We start from the raw sequence: 8,344 nt of genomic DNA, 5'->3' as shown, positions 1-8,344 counted from the left end.
CGGCACGCTCGAGGCCTTCCGCGACCGGCGGGCACCGCGGGGACTGGAGTGCATTTTCACCACCGGGAACCAAATTTTAATTGAATTTGTTAAGTTTTATTTAAAGTTTTATTAATTTACAGCTTATTTGTTTTAAGTATGCATCAAAAGAGTACACCAAAATAAATGCCTGCCTCTCTTCTGCGGCCATGTTTGCGCCCAGGTGGCCCTGGAGATGGAGCACGCAGTGTCTGCTGGCACGCTTGAGGCCTTCCGCGACCGTTGGCACCGCGGGTACTGGAGTGCATCATCACCCCCGGCAACCGAATTGTAATTTAATTTGTTAAGTTTCCTTTAACTTTTTTTTGTTCAGTTACTGTTTATATATTAAGCACAAAAAAAAATAAGAGTACACCAAAATAAAAATGACAACAAAAAAAAGGGTGGAAGAGCTACCATTCCCTGCTGGCTGAATGGCGCTGGTGCAGGATGACACCAGTAAGGGTTTGTCTCGGCCCCATCTTGCCGCACATTGCTGCTCCTTGGTGCGAGGCCGCTCTCTGACCTCCGGCGGGAGATGTCAGTCGGGGCCTGTGTGGGAGCGGGCGGAGGCTGCAGCCTGAGGCAGCCGGCGGACCGGGCGATGGAGGGGGAGCGATGAGAGTTGAAACCTCGGCCGGCACTAGAGCAGCAGCAGAGGCCGAGGCCCCGGGCGCTGTAAAATGTAAGTACAGCATAGCAGCCGACGGTCATCTTGCGGGGGGCAGCGATCGGCGCCGCCGCGGTATTTTGTGTCGGGAGGCGAGGAAAAAAAAGTCGCCACTCGCAGGAACAATGGTGGCCGCGGGCTCGGCTCTCTCACACACACAGACCGCACAACTGCGGCCTCTCCCACAACAACAAGCCCCGGTCGGTGCCATCCTCTGGCGGCCCGGGGGGGGGGGGGGTGGTGTGGGCAGTTCCAGGGCCGCTGTCTCAGGAGCTCCCGGTCCATCCACAGCAACCGACCCCCCAGAGCAGCTCAGGCAAGCACATGGGCTTCTGGTTAAAATGTGACATTTTTATTAAACGAAATGAATATGACTTCAGATGACAGGTTTGATAGGTCAGACTGCACTTGTCTTTACAATGTAAAACGTGTATATTGTGTTTTCACTGTGACTCTCTCACTGACTGCAGTGTTTGCACTGGATATGGTGCTGTCACTGACTTTATTATAGTGTTTTCACTGTGACTATAAATGTGTATATGTGTGTATATATGTATAATATATTTTCACTGACTATATGGTGGTTTGCACTGACTGTAGCTATGATCACAGTGTGGAGGTAACTGGTGTTTACAAAACAAATGTATGTATGGTGTTTAGTGTGACTATATTTGGTGTTTGCCATGTGCCTATATATATGACGTTTACTGTGTGAATATGTTTATATATGTTTAAATGTGCAAGAATGGTGTGGGCAAAGGATAGCACTGAAGATTGGAAAATGCTGACAACTTGATTTCTTGTATGCTATTGTCTGATTATTAGATCTTGCATTCTGCAACCACCACGAGCTGCAGTGTGGAATAGAATGTCAGCAATATATTTTACAATTGAAAACTCATGTTACTGCATTTATATTTTTCTTATCGTATCATAAAAATATAGTTTGTCAGTCACTAGGAAATTAAAGGTAAAGTACTACTGAATCATCCTGTAATTTCTACATTTGTAGAGGGATGTGTCTGGTAATGGTGTCTTAGTCATCCTTTGCTACTGTGTTTTACATAGAATATACAGCACAGAAGCAGGCCATTCGGCCAGTTAGTCCATGCTGGCTCCAGTCGAGCCTCCTCCAGTCTTTCCTCATCTACCTCTATCAGCATAATCCTCTATCCCGTTCTCCCTCATATGCTTATCTAGCCTCCCCTTAAATGCATCTATACTATTCGCTTCAACCACTCCCTGTGGTAGCGAGTTCCACATTCTCACCACTCTCTGGGTAAAGAAGTTTCTTCTAAATTCCCTATTTGATTTCTTGGTGACTATCTTCTATTGCTGGCCTCTCGTTTTGCTCTTCCCCCTCGAGTGGAAATATTTATTCTTGAACTTGGGGGCAGGTGGCAGAGAAGTAGGTATTTTGTGAGGAATTTGCTCTCCGTACAACAAACATTCATCGTCATAAAGCCGCCTTCAGCCAAGAGCAGTAGATTATTAGGCCGTGGGCTTTTCCACAACTGCTGTATGATTGGTGTTTATAATGGAGTGTATTACTGTTGATCTTGCCTTGCCTCAAGTTTTTGACACTAGGCAAGAATGCTGAACTGCTGCAGAGGTCAGAAGGCCCCAGGATTGATTTCCACTATGTGCTGAGTTGGTTGATCTGGGGTAGCAGTTGGGATACTACAAATGGCTTCCGTACCCCTGGGTTAATGATGCCAAAATCTGCCATGGTTACTTCTCCTGATTGCTAAATAGTGACTGATGGCAGAAAGTGCATGTGTGCGTTCGTTGGGTGAAGACCAGATGAAGTTCAGCTATTATACCCCCATAGTATCAGCCATGTCTCAGTGGGTAGCACTCTCGTCTCTGAGTCAGAAGGTTGTGGGTTCAAGTCCCACTCCAGAGACTTGAGCACAAAAATCTAGGCTGACACTCCAGTGCCGTACTGAGGGAGTGCTGCACTGTCGGAGGTGCCGTCTTTCGGGTGAAATGTTAAACCGAGGCCCCGTCTGCTCTCTCAAGTGAATGTGAAAGATCCCACGGTTCTATTTCAAAGAAGAGCAGGGGAGTTATTCCTGGTGTCCTGGCCAATATTTATCACTCGATCCCTAAAACAGATTATCTGGTTACAGGAAACTTTCGATTAACCAGCCCCTAAATAACCGGAACGCTCTATCCACCGGCAAAATTCAGGAGTCGGTTCAGATAACTTTTATTACTCCATTTGTTGCTGTGCAAGGGTGTAGCTGAAGCTGTTGCTAAGCTACAGAGACGCTTGCAACTTGTGCCGATTGTTCTGAAGCTGAGCAACAGGGTTTGTTGCTTTATACGGAGCTCTGAGCTCCGTATCTTTTACTATGGCGTTCGGTTATCCGGAATTGTTGATGAACCGGCACCAGGTCGGTCCTGTCTGTGCCGGATACCAGAAAGTTTCCTGTATTATCACTTTGCTGTTTGTGGGAACTTGCTGTGTGCAAATTGGCTGCCGCATTTCCTACATTACAACAGTGACTACACTTCAAAAGTACTTAATTGGCTGTAAAGCGCTTTGGGACGTCCGGTGGTCGTGAAAGGCACCATATAAATGTAAGTTGATTTCGCCCCCCCCCCCCCCCCCCCACAGTTGACTATTCTGTTGGTGCTAACTGGCTATGCTTGCATGGGGAATGGCCTCTATGCTCACGAATCCATGCCTCACAAAAACTGTGGCAAAACAAAATGTAGCACTGCATTGTGAGACATTTCTTGCCCTTTGTAAGAACGTTAGGATTTGAAAAGTGCCTGTGTTTTTTCCTGATTTAGTTTTGAACGGGCATGTGAATGGATATTACAATGTGTATTTACTATATGAGCCTTGAACTAATGAGGCACAGTATAAAGGTTGTAATGCATTCCTGACTAATCCCTACATTTCAGATGTTGTGTTGCACGCAGATGAGTTCACTACACAAGTCTGCAAAGTGATAGAAGTATAATGGTGAAGGTGCAGAAATGCAGTGGTGCTGAGTTAGTTGAGCAGTGGTGATCGTACAAAATGAGAGCATAGTTCTAGTGCGTGTTCTGACATTTAAGTGCAATACTGAGGGAGTGCTGTATTGTTGGAGGTGCGGTCTTTTGGATGAGACATTAAACCTGTTCAGGTGGGCATTAAAGATCCCATGGCACTTTTTCACAGAAGAGCAAAATGCTCTGGTGTCTTGGCCAACATTCATCCTTCAACCAACACCGCCACAACAGAATAACTGGTCAGTTATCTCACTGTTAATTGTGGGACCTTACTGTGCACAATTTGGCTGACACTTGTCTACAAATCAGTCACTACACTTCAACAGTAATATATTGCTCAAAGTCAATGTAGTTGAATTGTTTGAGGAGGTCACTAGCATGGTAGATAGGGGAGTGTCTATGCATGTTGTCTATATGGACTTCCAGAAAGCATTTGATCAGCTTTTGCATCAGGTAATTAGCAAAAATGAAAACGTGCAAAATTGGAGGTAACCTGGCTTAATAATTGTTTGGGAAGTGTAAGAGTCATGTACAGGAAGTAAGAGACTGAGTAGGGATAAAGGGGATGTTCTCTGATGGGCAAGATGTGGCAAGTGATGTTCCCCAGGGATCTGTATTGGGGACTCTGCTTTTCATACATATCAATGACTTGGATGAAGGAATAGAGTTTTATATCCCAGTTCACAGATGACACTAAGTTAGGAGGCTCAGTAAGTTCTGTAGATTGAAGCAGGAAGTTACAAAGGGGCATAGAAAGACTAAGTGAGTGGGCAAAACTATAGCAGATGGAGCTCAATGTGGGGAAGTGTGAGATCATCCACTTTGGATCCGAGAAAGACAAATCGGAATATTTGTTTAATGGTGAGACTAGGAGCTGTGGAGGTGCAAAGGGATTTGGGGGGTCAGTGTACACACATCACTAAAAGCTGGTGCACAGGCATGAAAAGTAATCAAAAAGGCTAATGAATGTTGGCCTTTAGCTCAAGGGGATTGGAATACAATAGTGAGGAATTGATGTTTTAGTTGTACAGAGCCTTGGTCAGCCCCCATCTAGAGTACTGCATTGAGTTTTGGACACCGACCCTCAGGAAAGATATATTGGCCTTGATGGGGTACAGCACAAATTCACCAGAATGGAAACAGCGCTTAAAGGGCTAAATCATGAGTACAGGTTGCACAAACTTGGTTTGTGTTAAGTTTAGGGGTGATCTAATCGAGGACTTTAAAATGATAATAGATTCGATAGGGTAGATACCGAGAAACGATTTCCTCTCGTGGGGTTATGAAAAACAATAGGGGTATAATATTAAAATCAGGAAGCACTTTTTCCACACAAGGGCAGATGAAATGTGGAATTCTATCTCTTAGCAGGCTGTGGATGCTGGGTCAATTGACATGTTCAAGACTGAGATTGACAGATTATTAGTTAGGTAAGGATATGGCGCAAAAGTGGGTAATTAGAGTTCAGGAGCTGATAAGCTGATCTAGTAACATGGCGGTAATAAAAACAGAAAATGCTGGAGATACTCAGCAGGCCAGGGCAGCATCTGTGGAGAGAGAAACAGAGTTAACGTTTCAGGTCGATGACCTTTCGTCAGAACTGGAAAAAAGCAGGAAATGGAACAGATTTTTAAGCAAGTGCAGGGGCTGGGAAATGGGGGAGGGGGGAAATGAAAGAACAAAAGGGAAGGTCTGTGATGGGCAGGAGAGACATTGCGAGACATTGTGAGACATTCAAGGCAAGAGGAGGTGGTAATGGGACAGGTTAAGAAACAAAGGATGGCTCGAGATGAAGGGTGAATTGCGCTGGCAGAATGAAAGACAGCTGCCATGTGGGAGAGAAGAACAGAACAAAAGTGTGGATAAAAAATATGTATGTATGTTATTATTATGTATATATATATATAGAGATGCAGTATTAATAACCTGTGTTTCTCTTTGTTAAATACAGTATCCTATTGTGACTGCTGTAGGTTCTAGGAGAAAATATAATAATTACCAAAAACCCCCACATCAGTAGTGACCTATCTGACTGACACTTGCTAGGTCGGAGATGGGTCACGACAGTCCCATGCTGAGTTTTGGCTGCTACGTCTTGTTTACAAGTCCTTGTCATTCTATATTGTATTGCAGTAGACTAGCCTTTAACACTGTTTAATGAGTACGCAAGCAGTAAAATCGGATGTTGTCTTGTATATAATACAATAACTTAAAATTTCCTGGCCAGTAACTTGTGTTGTTTCAACTGAAAACCCTCACTGCATTTTGACCTGTTTAACAAAACGCATTTAAAATGAGGAGGTGCGACTGTACACTTTTAGGGTCTACTGAGTTTTAAGTTCCTGTGACTCTCATGATTTGGGGGGGGGGTCTTGTCAAGAGCTTTGTAGTATATATTTCAATATACTTGTGCATGTAAATGATTTGGAATTAGGGACAGAAATTAGTCCAAATTGGGGGCATGGGGAAGTTCAACTAAAAGGGAAGTAAAGCAAATTCAGCGATCTGGATGGGTTCCTGCTGAGTGGTAAATGTTATTACTGTGGACAAATGAAAGTTATGAGATCAGGGAAAGAATATAAACTAAGGAAAGGTCATCAACCTGAAACGTTAACTCTGTTTCTCTCTCCACAGTTGCTGCCTGACCTGCTGAGTGTTTCCAGCATTTTCTGTTTTTGTTTCAGATTTCCAGCATCCGCAGTATTTTGTTTTTGTTTTGTGATTAAACTAAATGACTCTAGGCTACAGGACGCAGCACAAGAGAGCAATCTGAGGTAATTATAAGTGGCTAGCTCACTGAAACCAAAAGTGTCAGTATGGAAAGCTAACCTGATGTAAAGCCGAAGAGGTAGAACATAATGAGCCTGTACAAGGCACTCGTAAGGCTACACCTAGAGTATGGCGCACGATTCTGGTAACTATGAGTGCTTATCCAGACACCAGAGGCAGTGTAGCAAAGTGCAGCGACAATGAGACCTAACTTAAAGCATCTGCGCTGTGTGGAATGATATTCAAGATAATTAAGGGAATAGAACCCCAATAATGTTTTCAAGATTGCTAGAACTAGGAGACAGGGCCTCAAACGTAGAAGAGGGAAGGTGATAAATATGTGGAACAGACTACCCAGGGAGGCAGTAGAGGCGGATAATATGGAAAATTTAAGGGAGAATTGGATCAAGGTTATTAAGTAAGCTCCAAGTGTCTGATAATGTATTCAAATAACTAATTTTTATTAACTCTCCACATTGAACCTCTCTGCCCCCACCATCCACCGCAGTATTGGGCAAATATATTTGTACCTTTGTTCATGCACAAGATTTGAGATGGTTCAGATACACTAGAACATCAGTGCTGCTACTAAAGTGTTATAAGTACTACTTGTGTTCTTATTTTGAAATCTTGAGTTTGATAGATTTTTGTTAGCCAAAGGTATTAAGGGATATGGGGCAAAAGCGTGTATATTGCATTAGGTTGCAGATCAGCCATGATCTCATTGAATGGCGGAACAGGCTCGAGGGGCTAAATGGCCTCCTCCTGTTCCTATGTTCCAAAAGCGGTTTCTACTTTGCAGCAACGCAGAGAGTCGCAATAAAAATACAGTCAAGTCCAACCTGACTCCAGAGAGAAGCAGTGTGAGATTCTGGATGAGGCGGTTTGGCACCGCATAGAGTGTAATTTTAGTGTGGTGTCAAACCCAATTTGAAAAGTGCTCTGGGGATCCCTTGGACCTCCTGGCCACTTAAAACCACTCGCAGTTAAGTTAAATGTTTATAAAGTGGATGCCCTGCCCCTGTTCTCTCGAGGTTTACATTTTACATTGCTAGGAAAGGCATGCACAGAGCTCTTTCTTGGGCAAGAGAGTTGGGGCTCCAGCTAGGCAGGAACCAAGGATTGCAAAAGGGGAATTGCCTTTGGAAATCCTATTTCAACAACTAGACGTTATAGATGCAGCATTTTTTGTAATACTGCATTATTCTTCAGTAAACTCTTTCTGACAGCTTGTCTCTTTTCTGTGTATTTGGCTGTGCCCCTTTCCTGAGGTATAGTTTCATAGGCACTGGCAGATCTCCAGTGCCTCAACCAGCTGGCCACTCTTCAAGTACGAGGATAGTTCGGGTGTATTAACAAGTTATTCAATTGTTGGGGAGGGTGGAAGTGGCAGGCATTGCAGCTCAGTTGAATCCTCTCCTTCCTGTCTGCACAAGCACACTTCCAGCTAGGGGTTGTTGGATGGTGATCAGGATCATGAACCATGGCGATTTCCTTCACCTGGGATACTGGTGTAAATTATAGTGCCCCCACCTGGAAAATTGGATTAAAAAAAGTACAGACCGGGGATCAAAATCTGCAAGCTTCCTGGCCTTCGTGCCACACCACATGTTGCATTTAAAGAAAGAAAGACTTGCATTTCTATAGCGCCTTTCACGACCTTGTGATGTCCCATAGCGCTTTACAGCCAATGAAGTACTTTTGAAATGATGTCACTGTTGTAATGTGTACTTGGCCATCAGAGGAAGCCCCAATTACCTGGTTCTGACATCTTGTAAAGAAAGAATAAACTTGCATTTATATAGCACCTTAACACATCTGCAGAATGCCTCCAATGTGTTTCACAATCCATGAATTTCTTTTGAAGCACAGTACTGTTGT

The 8,344-nt window shown here is 43.9% G+C and overlaps 1 protein-coding gene across 3 annotated transcripts in view; it reads left to right on the top strand.

Annotated features, from left to right (window-relative positions):
• Window positions 1–500: 500 nt before the first annotated feature.
• LOC147105113 (fibroblast growth factor receptor substrate 2-like) overlaps window positions 501–8,344 on the top strand; it is a 68,091-nt gene continuing 60,247 nt past the window's right edge. Inside the window, exon 1 of one of the 3 annotated variants that reach the window (XM_086011192.1) lies at window positions 501–703. The gene's annotated coding sequence lies outside the window, so the exon portion shown is untranslated. Of the gene's footprint in view, window positions 704–4,015; window positions 6,469–8,344 lie in introns of those variants that run through there. The other 2 variants (XM_086011189.1, XM_086011190.1) reach the window with 2 other exon arrangements.

This window comes from Somniosus microcephalus, chromosome 18 (assembly GCF_052327205.1).
Source record: "Somniosus microcephalus isolate GS21.2 chromosome 18, FLI_Smic_1.0, whole genome shotgun sequence".
NCBI classification, from domain to species: Eukaryota; Metazoa; Chordata; class Chondrichthyes; order Squaliformes; family Somniosidae; genus Somniosus; species Somniosus microcephalus.
Note: the sequence above shows the minus strand (reverse complement) of the source record. Positions and strands in the feature narration are given on the sequence as shown.